This window comes from Arachis hypogaea, chromosome 3, assembly GCF_003086295.3.
Source record: "Arachis hypogaea cultivar Tifrunner chromosome 3, arahy.Tifrunner.gnm2.J5K5, whole genome shotgun sequence".
In the NCBI taxonomy this organism is placed as follows: Eukaryota; Viridiplantae; Streptophyta; class Magnoliopsida; order Fabales; family Fabaceae; genus Arachis; species Arachis hypogaea.
In genome coordinates this window covers 71,076,827-71,093,384 of record NC_092038.1, presented here as the reverse complement: position 1 = coordinate 71,093,384, position 16,558 = coordinate 71,076,827, and positions in this window count along the sequence as shown.

Sequence of the window (16,558 nt, the reverse complement as noted above, 5' to 3'; positions counted from 1 at the left end):
AGCCCCGCTCATCTAATAAGAATCTGAGCTCCACTTAAAAACTCTAAAATATTATTACTTCTTAATTTCTTTTAATCCTATTTTATTTATCAAGTCGCTTGAGGACAAGCAACAGTTTAAGTTTGGTGTTGTGATGAGCGGATATTTTATACGCTTTTTGGGGGTAATTTCATGTAGATTTTAGTATGTTTTAATTAGTTTTTAGTAGAATATTATTAGTTTTTAGGAAAAAATCATATTTCTGGACTTTACTATGAGTTTGTGTATTTTTCTGTGATTTCAGGTAATTTCTGGCTGAAATTGAGGGAGTTGAGCAAAAATCTGAGTTAGGCTGAAAAAGGACTGCTGATGCTGTTGGATCCTAACCTCCCTGCACTCGGAATGGAGTTTTTGGAGCTACAGGAGTCCAATTGACGCGCTCTCAACGGCGTTGGAAAGTAGACATCCAGGGCTTTCCAGCAATATATAATCGTCCATACTTTGTGCGAAGATAGACGACATAACATGGCGTTGAACGCCAAGTACATGCTGCTGTCTGGAGTTAAACGCCAGAAACACGTCATGATCCGGAGTTGAACGCCCAAAACACGTTATAACTTGGAGTTCAACTCCAAGAAAAGCCTCAGCTCGTGAATAGCTTTAGTCTCAGCCCCAGCACACACCAAACGGGCCCCAGAAGTGGATTTCTGCACCAATTATCTTAGTTTACTCATATTCTGTAAACCTAGGTTACTAGTTTACTATTTAAACAACTTTTAGAGACTTATCTTGGCCTCATGACATTTTAGATCTAAAAATTGTACCTTTTGGAAGCATGAGTCTCTAAACTCCATTGTTGGGGGTGAGGAGCTCTGCAGCGTCTCAATGAATTAATGCAATTGTTTCTATTTCATTCAAACGTGTGTGTGTTCCTATCTAAGATGTTCATTCGCGCTTAATTTGAAGGAGGTGATGATCCATGACACTCATCACCTTCCTCAATCCATGAACGTGTGCCTGACAAACACCTCCGTTCTATATCAGATTGGATAAGCATCTCTTAGCTTCCTTAATCAGAATCTTCGTGGTATAAGCTAGAACTGATGGCGGCCATTCTTGAGGATCCGGAAAGTCTAAACCTTGTCTGTGGTATTCCGAGTAGGATTCAAGGATTGAATGGCTGTGACGAGCTTCAAACTCGCGATTGCTGGGCGTGATGACAAACGCAAAAGGATCAATAGATCCTATTCCAACATGATCGAGAACCGACAGCTGATTAGCCGTGCTGTGACAGAGCATCTGGACCGTTTTCACTGAGAGGATGGGAAGTAGCCACTGACAATGGTGACACCCTACATACAGCTTGCCATGGATGGAACTTTACAAACAATTGAGTTGAATATTACATTGCAAGAATTCAAAGGACAAAGCACCTCCAAAACTCTAACAGATTCTCCATTAATAAAGTAACAATTTCTTATTCCAAATACTTTGACTTCTTACAATTAAATCCAATTAATCTCATTGACATCCTGACTAAGATTAATAAAATAAACATAGTCTGCTTCAAACCAATAATCTCTGTGGGATCGACCCTTACTCACGTAAGGTATTACTTGGACGACCCAGTGCACTTGCTGGTTAGTTGTACGGATTGCAAATTCGTGCACCAGTTGATTAATTGGTAACTCTTGAGTTGTTAAACTCATTGTGATTGATAATTATTGTTCTTGCTGATTAATTTAGATTCCTATAACTATAGTCTTTCCTTAAGGAGTTGACTAGGACTTTAGGTATTAAATTAATTTGTCCACTTAACTGACCTTCATAGTTAGAGGTTGACTTAGTGGTAGCAAAAATATAACTCTCATCACCATTGATAAGGATAACTAGGATAGGACTTCCAGTTTTCATACCTTGCCAAGAGATTTCTTTGTTATTAATTTATTAATTTTTCCAATTTATTTCTCCTGTTCAAAACCTTTTCAAACCCAAACACTGCTTTCCATAACCAATAATAAATCATACTTCCCTGCAATTCCTTGAGAAGACGACCCGAGGCTTGAATACTTCGGTTTATAAATTTTATTGGGTTTATTACTTGTGACAACCAAACGTTTGTAAGAAAGGTTGATTGCTTGGTTTAGAAACTATACTTGCAACGAGAATTTATTATAACTTCTAAACCATCAATCTTCAGTTCTTCATGCTACAACGAGAGCTTAAATCTTAGAGATAGAAGGGACGAATTCCACACAATCAAACTCAGCAGAGCTCAGAGGCGGGAAGAACTCCCCCACAACCCGAAGGTGAAGTGGAGAAAGTCCAGATCAAAGATATCCTAGACCAAACAACTAATATCGATACAATCCTAAAAGGAAACATAAAATAATCAATTATACAGTTCTTGCAAGATAACGTCGACCTCTTTGCATGGAAGGCCACGGACATGCCAGGCATATACCCCAAGTTAATGTGCCACAAGCTAGCAGTCTACCCAAGATCTCAGCCAGTACAACAGAGGCGTATAAAGCTCGGGCCAGAACGATCCCAAGTTGTGGAAGAACAGATACAAGCTCTATTGGAGACAGGATTCATAAGAGAAGTCACGTACCCACTATGGCTAGCTAACATTGTCTTGGTGAAAAAATCGAATGAGAAGTGGCGGATGTGCACCGACTACACTAATCTCAACAAAGCCTGCCCAAAAGATCCTTATCCACTCCCAAGTATTGACGCTCTGATAGATGCCTCATCCGGGTATAAATACCTCTTGTTTATGGATGCATACTCGGGATACAATCAAAACCCGATGTATCCACCTGACCAAGAAAAACCAGCATTTTTAACCCCAAATGCAAACTACTGCTACATTGCTATGCCTTTTGGGCTAAAAAATGCAGGAGCTACCTATCAGAGATTAATAAATAAGATCTTCATAGATCACATCGGAAAAATTATGGAAGTATATGTGGACTACATGTTAATAAAGACACAAAGTGAGAAGACGTTGCTGTCCAACCTCACCCAAGTATTCGACACTATAAGAAGGCATGGCATGCGACTTAATCCTGCAAAATGCACCTTCGTAGTAGAAGCTGGCAAGTTCTTGGGTTTCATGCTCACACAAAGAGGAATCGAGGCAAATTCGGATAAATGTCGGGCCATACTCAACATGAAGAGTCCGACTTATGTCAAGGAAGTACAACAACTCAACGGAAGGCTGGCAGCTTTGTCTAGATTTTTGGCTGGATTAGCAATAAGATCTCTCCCCTTTTATACCACTCTAAGGAAGGGAAAGATGTTTGAATGGACAACGGAGTGCGAGCAGGCCTTCCAGGATTTCAAAAGATTCCTGGGACAGCCCCCTATCCTAACACGGCCTCGGGAAGGAGAACCACTTATATTATATCTCGCAGTAGGAAGTCGGGCAGTAGCCTCAGCATTAGTCCGAGAAGACGACAGTGGGTAGCAACCTGTATACTTCATCAGCAAAGCTGAACTACCAAAAAATAGAAAAATTTGCCTATGCTCTCATACTAACCTCTCGACGGCTCCGTCCATATTTCCAAGCTCACATCATTAAGGTTCAGACCAACCAACCCCTAAAATGGATTTTGCAGAAAACGGACTTAGCAGGCAGAATTTTGCAATGGGCAGTCAAGTTATCCGAATTCGACCTTCAATATAAAGCTCGAATAGCCATCAAATCACAATATCTAGCCGACTTTATTGCAGAATTTATAGACACTCCGGAAATTCCTACAGAATGGAATCTTTATATGGACGGTTCCTCAAACAAAACTGGAAGTGGCACAGGCGTCATCATAGAAAGCGACTAGGGAACGCAAATCAAACTTTCTCTCAAATTCGGGTTCCCTGCCTCAAACAACCAAGCCGAATATGAGGCAATACTGGCCGGTTTGAAGCTGGCTAAGGAGGTCGGAGCTCAAAAGCTCATCATCTTCAACAACTCACAGGTAGTTACTTCACAAATAGCAGGGAGCTACCAAGCCAAAGATCCCACTATAAAAAAGTACCTGGACAAAACCAGGGAACAGCTCAGACAACTTGGGGAATATGAGGTCTGCCACATACCTCGAGAACAAAATGCCCGAGCTGATGCACTCTCAAAACTAGCCAGCACCAAACCAGGGGGTAGCAATAGAAGCCTCATCCAAGAAACGCTCCAGAACCCATCAATCACGGAAGAAGAAAAAATCTTAGCCATAACAGATTAGGACCAAGGATGGATGACTCCTATAATCTGCTACCTTAGATCAGAAACACTCCCTACAGATGAAAAGGAAGTAAAAAGGTTGAAGCGGGAGGCACAGTATTACACCATCATAAATGACATCCTATACAAAAGAAGAATCTCGACACCTCTGCTAAAATGCGTACCAACCCTAACACAAAAGAGGTCTTGGAAGAAGTACACAGCGGCGAGTGCGGTAATCATCTCAGAGCACGAGCCCTCTTTCAAAAGGTACTCCGAGCCGGATTCTTTTGGCCGACCTTGCAGAAAGAAGCGGCCGAATTCGTGAAAACATGCCCACAGTGTCAAAAACATGCTAACTTCCACAACGCCCCACCAGAGGAACTCATTAGCGTAACCTCACCTTAGCCATTTGCAAAGTGGGGACTGGACCTCCTTGGCCCTTTCCCCCAAGGATCGGGACAGGTAAAATTCCTTATTGTAGGGGTGGATTATTTCACAAAGTGGATCGAGCCAGAACCTCTGGCCAATGCCACAGCTCAAAGAAGTCGGAAATTTCTATATAGGAACATCATCACAAGGTTTGGGGTCCCCCACTCCATAACCACAGTCAATGGCACCCAATTCACCGACGCAGACTTTAGGAAATTAATGGTCGACTTAAGAATAAAATATTAATTCACCTCCGTAGAACACCCGCAGGCTAATGGACAAGCAGAAGCTGCCAATAAAGTCATACTAGCTGGGTTAAAACGAAGGCTACAGGACGCAAAAGGAGCCTGGGCTGAAGAGCTTCCTCAAGTCCTATGGGCATATAGGACAACTCCACATTCCACCACAAAGGAATCACCCTTCCGACTAGCTTATGGAATGGAGGCAATGATACCAGTAGAGGTCAAAGAAAGATCTCCCAGAGCAATTCTCTACAGCGACAAAGTCAACTCCTAGCTTCAAAGGGAAGAACTCGACTTACTTCCAGAAATCTGAGAAAGAGCTCGGATCAGGGAAGAAGCGCTAAAGCGTCGCATGGCCTTAAGGTACAATCGAAGGGTAGTGCAAAGAAGCTTCGCCAACAATGATCTTATCCTAATCTGAAATGATATCGGAACAAGTCGACCGGGAGAGGGAAAGCTAGTAGCTAACTGGAAGGGACCCTATCGAGTCATAGAAGTACTGGGAAAAGGCTACTACAAAGTATCCGAACTCGACGGGCAAGAACTGCCAAGATCTTGGCACACCTGCAACCTAAGGAGATACTATAGTTAAAAGGTAATTGAGATCTTAGAATAAGGTGCACTCTTTTTCTTGAAAAGGTTTTTTAACGAGGCACCAAGGCAAGATCCATAAATCACTTGACTCAGAGATAAAAACTCCTACATGTATATATCTGCATTTTCTTTTGAGTAAAGTTTTTTAGATTTTCTACAAACTCCCAAGACGCATTATTCTAAAACGCTAAAAATCCATCGCCCGATTACAAAGCTACGAGATTGACAAAAAGTGAAGATTAAATTCACTGTCCGACCACGATAAAAGACCAAAGGAGGTGAAAACCAAAATTCATCAAAAGGTCAACCAAACCAGGATCAAACCTAACTTCAGCAAAATCGGCAAAGATGAAAAAGCGACAAAACAGAATAATGCAAGAAGTTATTGAAAGTGATCCATAGAAAGGACCTGATGAGGTCTTAATAAAATGGGTTGCTAAAAATAACTTAAAAGACAGGCCGACATAGAGAAGCCGGACCAGTTGACCACATAACCAAAGTTATAAAAAGTCAATCCCTGGAAAGAGGCCTGGCCAGCCCTAAAAAAGAGGATTACTAAAAATAACTTAGAAGGGACCGACGCAAAGAAGTCGGCCCCAAAATAAAAAAGTTATGAAAAGTAATCCCTAAAAGAGACCTAACAAAGGTCCAAGAAAGAGGATTACTAAAAATAACTTATAAGGGAACGACATGACGAAGTCGGCCTCCCACAAACAAGTTATAAAAAGTAAATCCCTGAAAGAGACCTGACAAAGGTCCAAAAAAGAGGATTACTAAAAATAACTTATAAGGGACCGGCATGATGAAGTCGGCCTCCCACAAACAAGTTATAAAAAGTAAATCCCTGAAAGAGACCTGACAAAGGTCCAAAAAATAGGATTACTAAAAATAACTTAGAAGGGACCAACATGATGAAGTCGGCCTCCCACAAACGAGTTATAAAAAGTAATTCCTAACAGAGACCTAAAAAAGGTCCACACAAAATGGATTACTAGAAATAACTTGTGACCGAAGTGAGGAAGTCAACATACAAGTTGGACCCAAACATCCACAACCTCAAAAAATCAAGCCACAAGTATGAAAATACAAAGGCAATCCAAAGAAGTCGGACAATAAGGTACCAGACAGATGCAGACCAACATGTCGTAAAAATACACAAGTTATAATAAGAACAAAACTCAAGAGGCCACCAAAGTCAGCCCCAAGAGCCTGAAAACTACTTTATTTTTCAAAATAAAGTTGCTAAACAAGCAATAAGGAAAGTAGCAAAAAGTCAGAACCACCATTTACAAATATAAAAAGTTCAAAAGCCCACAAGCCGGGCTATTTACACAAACATCCTGAATAATCATTGGGGATCCAAAGACTTCTCGGCAGCATCAACACGGGGTGAAGGAGGGCGATTCTGAAGAGGCACCGCATCCACTGTCCCATCATCCCGGTTCAAGATTTGACAGTTGGGTTCTGACTCAGGATGACCAACCTCAGCAGTGGGAGTTAAAGAGGTCGGCACAACAGAGGTTTTGGTGGCAGGCAGTGAAGAAAGATCGACATCATCATCATCAGGGTCATCAGGAACAATCTTACCATCCCTAAAAATGTTGTCCAGGCTAAAAAGGGAAAGGTCAAGCTCCGGCACAAGAACTCGAACTTGCTCCTTCAGATTCTCATAAGTAGCATTAACACTGCCTACAAGGTGACCTTGAAGTTTGGTATAATCAGCCCGGACAGATTCCAAGCTGTTCCTGAGATCCATCATCTCTCTATAGGTGGTAACATATCTATCCTTATGTTTCAACGCTGTGCCCTCAGCTAATTTCACAGAGGCCGCCAGACCAATAGCCTGAGTCTTTTCCCCCTCCAACTCCTTCTCCAACTTGGTAACTTTCACCTCAAGCTCCTCTTTCAAACCCTTAATCCAGTCAAACTCTGACTTCGCCTCCTCCATAAAGGCCTTTGTAGCATGGATAGGAAGATCTTGAGCGGTCCAGTATAAAGCTACTCCCAGTGTGCCAGTTTAATGCCACTCCGAGTGATAAAATCCAAATGATGAAGAATGGATACATCATCAGTAGGCATGACACCATAAGGAGCAATTTGTTGATCAACAAACCCGACAGCATCAAAGTCAGAAGCATCCAGATTAAAAGGCTTGATAATCTGGGGTCTTTTTGGAGGAGGAGCGCCGGTAGGAGAAGAGGTAGCAGTAGAAGCCTGTGAAGGATCAACCAAATGAACCTGAGGAGTAGGGATTATCCTCCTCGGTCTAGGAGAATTCAAACAGAAGGCTTCGACGAAACCTGAGAGGACCCCTCCCCGGCCACCTTGGCTGAGATGTTTTGAGCCGCCGTAGCCTTTGTCGCCTTTTTAAAGGCTTTCATGGAATCATTGGTCTTACCATCTCTAAAAAAACAAATTCAAATAAGTTACAAAACCGGAGGAAAAAAAGTAAAAACAAAACAAAAGAAGCCGATCTCTACCCAGTTCAGCCCGGACAAAGGAAGGGTCCCCCAAGAATCTCTTTGTGTTAAGATGGGGAGGTTCCCCCCCAAATATCCTCCAACACAGTTACAAAGGCCTGCTCGACCTCATCAAACATCTCCCACGAGTATCAAGACACTACAACATTCTTCTGCCAACACAAAGGGAAGGCAGGTTCACCGTTCGCTTCTAGAAAAAATGGTCGAGCTCTTTCAACAGCTCAAACCTTGAAAAAGTAGTTCTTAAAATCCCTAAAGGACTCATCATACATGGAAAAGACTTTGTGCCCTTGGGCAGACCTGAAAGAAACCCATGTAGCTTTCTTTTTGGTAGTCCCAGGCTTAGTCAGAACAAACAGGTAAAGAAAGAGAGTTTGAGAAAGAGTAACATCTAATTCTTGGCAAAGAAACTGAAAGATCTTGATAAAACCCCAAGAGTTCGGATGGAGATGGGAGGGAGCAAGGTTACACGACCACAATAAATCAGTCTCAAAGGAGGTAAAAGGGAAAGTAATGTTCAGCTGGCTGAAAAAATAGTCATAGGCATAAAAGAAGGAACGCTCCCCCTGAACCGAGGTCGGGAAACAAACCCCCTCCTCGGAATCAGGTGCTACCAATTCATAGTTCCTCTCCTGATCGCTACTCTTATAGAGGCAGTGATGTTTCCTAAGCTCCACACAAAACTCAGCATTCACCATAGAAACACACATCAACACCAGAGAGTCCAACCAATCGGAAATCCCCTCAGGAACCTTAGAAGATGTCTCTACAATATTTTTGCGAGAAGACATGGCCAACTAGTCCTACAAACAAGAAAGAAAATAGATTACTAAAAAACATCTCGGACAAATATGACACAGAGCAATACAAGCAACAAAAGGAAACCCCAGGACCCACACTAAAGATCCAGGGGCATCCTTTGGAGGCAAGTTAATAGAATAAGGGCTCAGGGAAACCTACAAGTCTACATCTCTACACATTCTAACAGGAAGATAATCCCTTTTTTAACAAAAGCAACACTCTGAGAAGAAAGCCACAAAGCTACAAATCAAAAGTCATCAAAATAACTACCTCTCCAACTCACAGTCTCAGCTTATCAACAACGAAAGTACCAAGAAGAAAATAAAAAATGAGCCACCAGAGAAAATTGTTATTTTCTACAAAGCTTCATCAGTAAAATTGGGCAAACATAGCAAAAATCATCAAAAGAAGCAACCTTCTTTGGGTAAAGAAAACAGGTCCATAAAAACCAGAAAAACATGCAGCACAGCAACAAGTGGGCACGACAAACGCAAAGAGGTTCAAGCTTCCCAACATGCATTCAAGCAAAACCAAAACTTTACCAAAAAACCAAAGGCAAAGCAAAAGAAGTAAAAAAGCAGAAAGAAGAACCAATAACCAACCTAGAAAAAGGAAGCTTCGAAGGAAACAGAGGACGGAAAAATAGAAACTGGAATCACCTCTCAGAGCAAAGAAAAGCACCAACGTCGCAGGGAGAAACACGAAAATGCAAGTCTCAGGTGAAAACAGAAAGCGAGAAAGAAAAGGGGTAGTTACAAAACAGATAAGAGAAACCGTTTTTTGTGAAAAATTCAAAAAGAACAAAGAAACAAAGCATTGAAAGAATTAATGAGGTTATAAAACCTTCGCACATTCCCAAAGCAAAGGGACGTGCATTTTCAAAAGAATAAAATTCAAAAGGAAACGTTCTGCATTCAAAGGAGAACTCTACAAAGAAAGAAATCGACACAATGCTCGAGTTCGGCTTCACCAGAGAAGGATCGAAGTCCTAAAACTAAGACTCGACCTCAAAAGAAAGACCGAGCTCAAGCAGGGGCACTGTTCATACCCTGGGTCGAGCTGTCTGGCCTGGGATGATTAGTAACGAGATGACCGACCTCCTCAGGTCAAGCTGCCCAACCTCTTCTCAAAGAGCTCGGCCAAATTGACAGGAAAGCCCAAAAAAGGGCCCAAATAGAGGAACACGACCCAAATCCAAAGGCAGTCTAAGCCTATAGAGATAAGGAAGTTCCCATGAAAGATAAGATAAAGATAAGATAAGATAACTAACTTATCTTATCTAAAAAGGTCACTCCACACCATTATAATTACTCTGGAGCACCCAGGTGATGAGCGGATAATTTATACGCTTTTTGGCATTGTTTTTAGGTAGTTTTTAGTAAGTTCAAGCTACTTTTAGGGATGTTTTCATTAGTTTTTATGTTAAATTCACATTTCTGGACTTTACTATGAGTTTGTGTGTTTTTCTGTAATTTCAGGTAATTTCTGGCTGAAATTAAGGGACTTGAGCAAAACTCTGAAAGAGGCTGACAAAGGACTGCTGATGCTGTTGGAATCTGACCTTCCTGCACTCGAAATGGATTTTCCGGAGCTACAGAACTCCAAATTGCGCGCTCTCAACGGCGTTGGAAAGTAGACATCCAGAGATTTCCAGCAATATATAATAGTCCATACTTTATTTGGGAATTGACGATGTAAAGTGGCGCTCAACGCCAAGTACATGCTGCTGTCTGGAGTCAAACGCCAGAAACACGTCACAACCCGGAGTTGAACGCCAAAAACACGCTATAACTCGGCGTTCAACTCCAATAAAAGCCAGCTAGTAGATAGATCAAGCTCAACCCAAACATACACCAAGTGGGCCCCGGAAGTGGATTTATGCATCAATTACTTACTCATGTAAACCCTAGTAGCCAGTCTAGTATAAATAAGACTTTTTACTAGTGTATTAGTAGTCTTTTTGGGGGGACCACATTTCATCTGGGGATGATTAGTTCTCAGATCATGGGGGCTGGCCTCTCAGCCATGCCTGAACCTTTCACTTATGTATTTTCAACGGTGGAGTTTCTACACACCATAGATTAAGGGTGTGGAGCTCTGTTGTACCTCAAGTTTCAATACAATTACTATTATTTTCTATTCAATTCTCTTTTATTCTTATTCCAAGATATACGTTGCACTTCAACTTGATGAATGTGATGATCCGTGACACTCATCATCATTCTCACCTATGAACGCGCGTGACTGACAACCACTTCCGTTCTACCTTAGGCCGGGCGCATATCTCTTAGATTTCCCAACAGAATCTTCGTGGTATAGGCTAGATAAATGGCGGCATTCATGGGAATCCAGAAAGTCTAACCTTGTCTGTGGTATTCCGAGTAGGATTCTGGGAATCTGTAAAGTCTAACCTTGTCTGTGGTATTCCAAGTAGGATTCCGGTATTGAATGACTGTGATGAGCTTCAAACTCCTGAAGGCTGGGCGTTAGTGACAGACGCAAAAGAATCAAGGGATTCTATTCCAACCTGATTGAGAACCGACAGATGATTAGCCGTGCTGTGACAAAGCATATGACCATTTTCACTGAGAGGATGGGATGTAGCCATTGACAACGGTGATGCCCTACATACAGCTTGCCATGGAAAGGAGTAAGAAGGATTGGATGAATGTAATAAGAAAGTAGAGATTCAAGAGGAGCACAGCATCTCCATACGCCTATCTGAAATTCCCACTATTGATTTACATAAGTATTTCGATCCTATTTTATTTTCTGTTTATTATTTATTTTCGAACTTATCATAAACCATTTAATCTGCCTAACTGAGATTTACAAGGTAACCATAGCTTGCTTCATACCAACAATCTCTGTGGGATCGACCCTTACTCACGTAAGGTATTACTTGGACGACCCAGTGCACTTGCTGGTTAGTTGTGCAAAGTTGTGAACCATGACATTGACACCAAGTTTTTGGCGCCATTGCCAGGGAAAGAAAAAGCAATAAATTTTACAAAATGCAATAACATATGAATCACAATTTCGTCCACCACCAGGTATAACTCATACTCTGATTCTACTAAAAACCTGCTTATTACCCTTGCTAACTTAAGCATCGGAGTCCCTTGCAGGTACCACCACCCTCCGGTGACGAAGGATCAGCACCACCACCAAGTCCAACAAGTCAAACACAGCAGCTCCGACCTATACAGAAGATCTCGTCCGAGATCGACCTCCAGTTTCAAGTAACCCTCGAAACAATAATCAAAAGAGCGCTCACCATAGCCATTATCTTGATATGCTTCTTGGAATGGCTCTTGGTCATAGTATGTTAAAGGAGGCTGTTGCCAAGAGGGTTGATAAAATCCCTGTGGCTCCTCCTATCTTTAATTGTTCCAACGTTGATGCCTGTTCCTATTATAGCTTCCATTCCCTACAACAACATTGGAACCAAACTCAAAGCAAGAGGGGTGAGATTTCATAGTAGCTAATAAAAATTAAAAACAAAAACAAATAAACAAGCAAATATTTACAATAACCAACAATAAGGCACATGTTTGCGATTCCCCGGCAATGGCGCCATTTTGATAAGAGGACTTTTGACGGTTTAGAATTTCACAAAAATAATCACGTTGTAAGTATAGTTTCTAAACCAACAAAGAATCCTTTCGTACAAAAGTTTTGGTTGTCACAAGTAACAAAACCGAATAAAATTTATAATCAAAGTATTTAAACCTCGGGTCATCTCTCAAGGAATTTCAGGGAGGTATGATTTATTATTGGTTATGGAAAAGTATATTTTGGGTTTTTTTGAAAGGTTTGAACAAGGAATTTAAATGGGAAGAAAATAAATTAATAACTAGAAAAACTCTTGGCAAGGTATGAGAACTGGAAATCCTGTCCTAGTTATCCTTATCACTGGTGATGAGAATTGTTCACTACTCCTACTTAGTTAAGCCTTACAAAATAAAGGAAAGTCAAGTGGACTAATCAATTTGATTCCTTAAGTCCTAGTCAACTCCTAAGGAAAGACTAGCTTTAGAGGGATCCAAACCAATCAGCAAATTCCAATTGTCAATCACAAAGGAGTTTGATAACTCGAGTGTCACCAATGACTCAACCAAAGCCAAAAAGGAAAAAATCTAAATTATTTATATCATAAATAAAAGAAAGCAATCATAAATCTGAAGTACCTCAATTTGCATTAAATAAAAAAATCGAATCTAACATGGAGTTCATAAATCAAAGTAATAGAATAAATAAAAATAGAAGAGAAACCAAAGTAAAGGAACATTGAACCTGGAATGAAGAAGAAGTAAACCTAATCTAAGAGAAATCCTAAATCCTAAAAACTAAGAGAGAGAGGAGAGAGCGCCTCTCACTAGAAAAACTACATCTAAAACTAAAATTGTGAATTATGAATGTTGTTTCTTCAATGAATGGATGCATTCCCCCACTTTATAGCCTCTAATATGTGTTTTCTGGACCGAAAACTGGGTCAAAAACATCCCAGAAAGCGATTTCTTATACGTCCAGCACGCGGCAAAGTGACGCGTATGCGTCGTCCATGCATACGCGTGGATTGAATTTTCTCCAGGTCACGCGTACGCATAATCCACGCGTGCGCGTTGCCTATCTTTAAGGCAGATATGTTAAATTATATATCGTTACGTAGCCCCGGATGTTATCTTTCCAACGCAACTAGAACCGCTTCATTTAGACCTCTGTAGCTCAAGTTATGATTGTTTGAGTGCAAAGAGGTCAGGCTTGACAGCTTTAGCAGTTCCTTCAGTTTCTTGTATTCCTTCTACTTTTGCATGCTTCCTTTCCATTAAATATAGCAAAATTATGACCAAAGAAGCATGTTTTCAATTATAGCACAAAATCAGGAAGCAGAATGTAAAACATGCAATTTCTATGAATAAGTGTGATAATAATGGATAAAATCCACTAGATTAGGCACAGGATAAACCCTAAAAATGGGGTTTATCAACCTCCCCACAGTTAAACATTAGCATGTCCTCATGCTAAGCTCAAGAGAACTAAAAGAGTGAAGAGGAATGATAGAGAGTATGAAATGCAACCTATCTATGTGAATGCAACTACATGCAAAATGTTTCTACCTACTTGGTCAAAGTAAATAAATCTTCCAAGAATAGATATGAACTAGATTTCACTAATTCAAATCATAAAAGAAAGTACAAGTAAACTTGCAGAAGATAGCTCATGAAAGCCGGGAACAAAGAATCGAGCATCAAACCCTCACCGGAAGTGTATACACTCTAATCACTCAAGTGTTTAAGGTTCGATTCTCTCAATTCTCTACTAATCTTATTTTCTAAGACTTGCTCTTCTTCTAACAATCAACAAAAAATTTAATGTAATAATACACATATCAAGAGGTCTTTCTAGGGTATGCAGGATTCTATAGGAGGTTTATAAAGGATTTTTCAAAAATTGCAAAACCTCTGAGCAATCGGCAAGCCATTGATACACCATTTGTCTTTGACATAGAGTGTCTACAGGCCTTTGAGACTCTGAAAGCTAAGCTGGTTACAGTACCAGTCATTTTTGCATCAGACTGGACATTACCATTCGAACTAATGTGTGATGCCAGTGACCATGTCATTGGTGCAGTATTGGGACAGAGACATGACAAGCTTCTGCATGTCATTTATTATGCTAACCGTGTTTTAAATGACGCACAAAAAAATTACACATCCACAGAAAAGGAGTTGCTTGTAGTGGTTTATGCCATTGACAAGTTCAGATCTTATTTAGTAGGATCAAAAGTGATTGTGTACACTGACCATGCTGCTCTAAAATATCTCCTCACAAAGCAAGATTCAAAACCCAGACTCATAAGATGGGTGTTGCTTCTACAAGAGTTTGATATAGAAATAAGAGACAGAAAAGGGACAGAGAACCAAGTAGCTGATCACCTGTCCCGGATAGAACCAATAGCAGGAGCGTCCCTCCCTCCTACTGAGATCTCTGAAACCTTTCCAAATGAGCAACTCTTTGCCATTCAGGAAGTACCGTGGTTTGCAGACATCGTAAACTATAAAGCTGTGAGATTCATACCCAAAGAGTACAGTAGGCAGCACACACAAAAATTGGTTTCTGATGCAAAATACTACTTGGGGATGATTGGATGAACCATATCTCTTTAAGAGATGTGCAAACGGAATAATCCGTAGATGTGTACCTAAAGAAGAGGCACAGAAGATCCTATGGCATTGCCATGGATCACAATATAGAGGACATTTCGGAGGTGAGCGAACAGCCACAAGGGTTCTCCAATGTGGCTTCTACTGGCCTACTCTCTGTAGAGACTCCCGAGAGTTTGTACGTAACTATGACAGTTGCCAGAGAGCTAGTAATCTGCCCCATGGTTATGCTATACCTCAGCAAGGGATCTTGGAGATTGAGTTGTTTGATGTATGGGGTATTGACTTCATGGGGCCTTTCCCACCATCATATTCAAACACTTATATTCTGGTGGCAGTAGACTATGTATCTAAATGGGTAGAGGCAATTGTAACACCCACTAATGATACTAAGACAGTGTTAAAGTTCCTCTAGAAGCATATCTTCAGCAAGTTTGGTGTCCCTAGGTTACTAATCAGTGATGGAGGCACTCATTTCTGCAATAAACAGCTTGACTCTGCTCTGATCCGATATGAAATTAACCACAAAGTGGCAACTCCATATCATGCACAGACAAATGGGCAGGCTGAAGTCTCAAATAGAGAACTAAAACAAATCCTGGAACAGATTGTAAATACCCGTCGACGGGATTAGGCAAGAAGTCTGGACGATGCTCTGTGGCCATATAGAACTGCATTCAAAACTCCTATAGGGACCTCTCCATACCAGCTTGTGTATGGAAAAGCCTGTCATCTGCCAGTAAAACTGGAACACAAGGCCTACCGGGCAACCAGGTCCCTAAACCTTGATGCTAAGGTAGATGGAGAGAAAAGATTACTCCAGTTGAATGAGCTAGAGGAGTTCAGACTCAATGCTTTCAAAAATGCTAAAATTTACAAGGAGAAAGCAAAAAGGTGGCATGACAGAAAGCTGTCATCTAGAGTCTTTGAGCCTGAACAGAAGGTTCCGCTGTTTAACACTAGGCTCAGATTATTCCCCGGAAAATTGAAATCCTAGTGGAAGGGACCATATGTGATTACAAGTGTGTCACCATATGGATATGTAGAGATTCAAGATATTGACTCTGACAAAAGTTCATTGTTAATTGACAGAGAGTCATACATTATCTTGAAGGCAATGTTGAGCAAGAGTGCTCAAGACTGAGACTAGATTAAAGCTCAGTAAAGTCCAGCTAAAGACAGTAAAGAAGCGTTTGTTGGGAGGCAACCCAGCCATTAGCAAAAATGAGATGTTTTGAGTTTATTTAATTTTGTTATTCATGTTTGTTAATACATTTCAGTGAATAATCAAGAAAAATGAAGGTTCAGAATATAAAGTAGAGAAATCATAGAGAAAAAGAGCTCACTGGCGTTAAAACGCTAGTAAAGAGGCATTTTGGGCGTTAAACGCCAAAATGGCTATCATTTTGGGACTTTAACGCCAGTAAAGGTATCATTCTCGGCGTTAAACGCCAGAATGGGCAGTATTCTAGTTGTTTAATGTTAGAAACAGCAGCATCCTGGGCATTTAGAAAAACGCCCAGTAATAAAGGATTTTCTGGCGTTTAATGCCAGCCAGGTACCCTGGCTGGGCGTTGAACGCCCTAAATGGTCACCAGATGGGCGTTAAACGCCAGAATGGCTATCATTCTGGGCATTTAACGC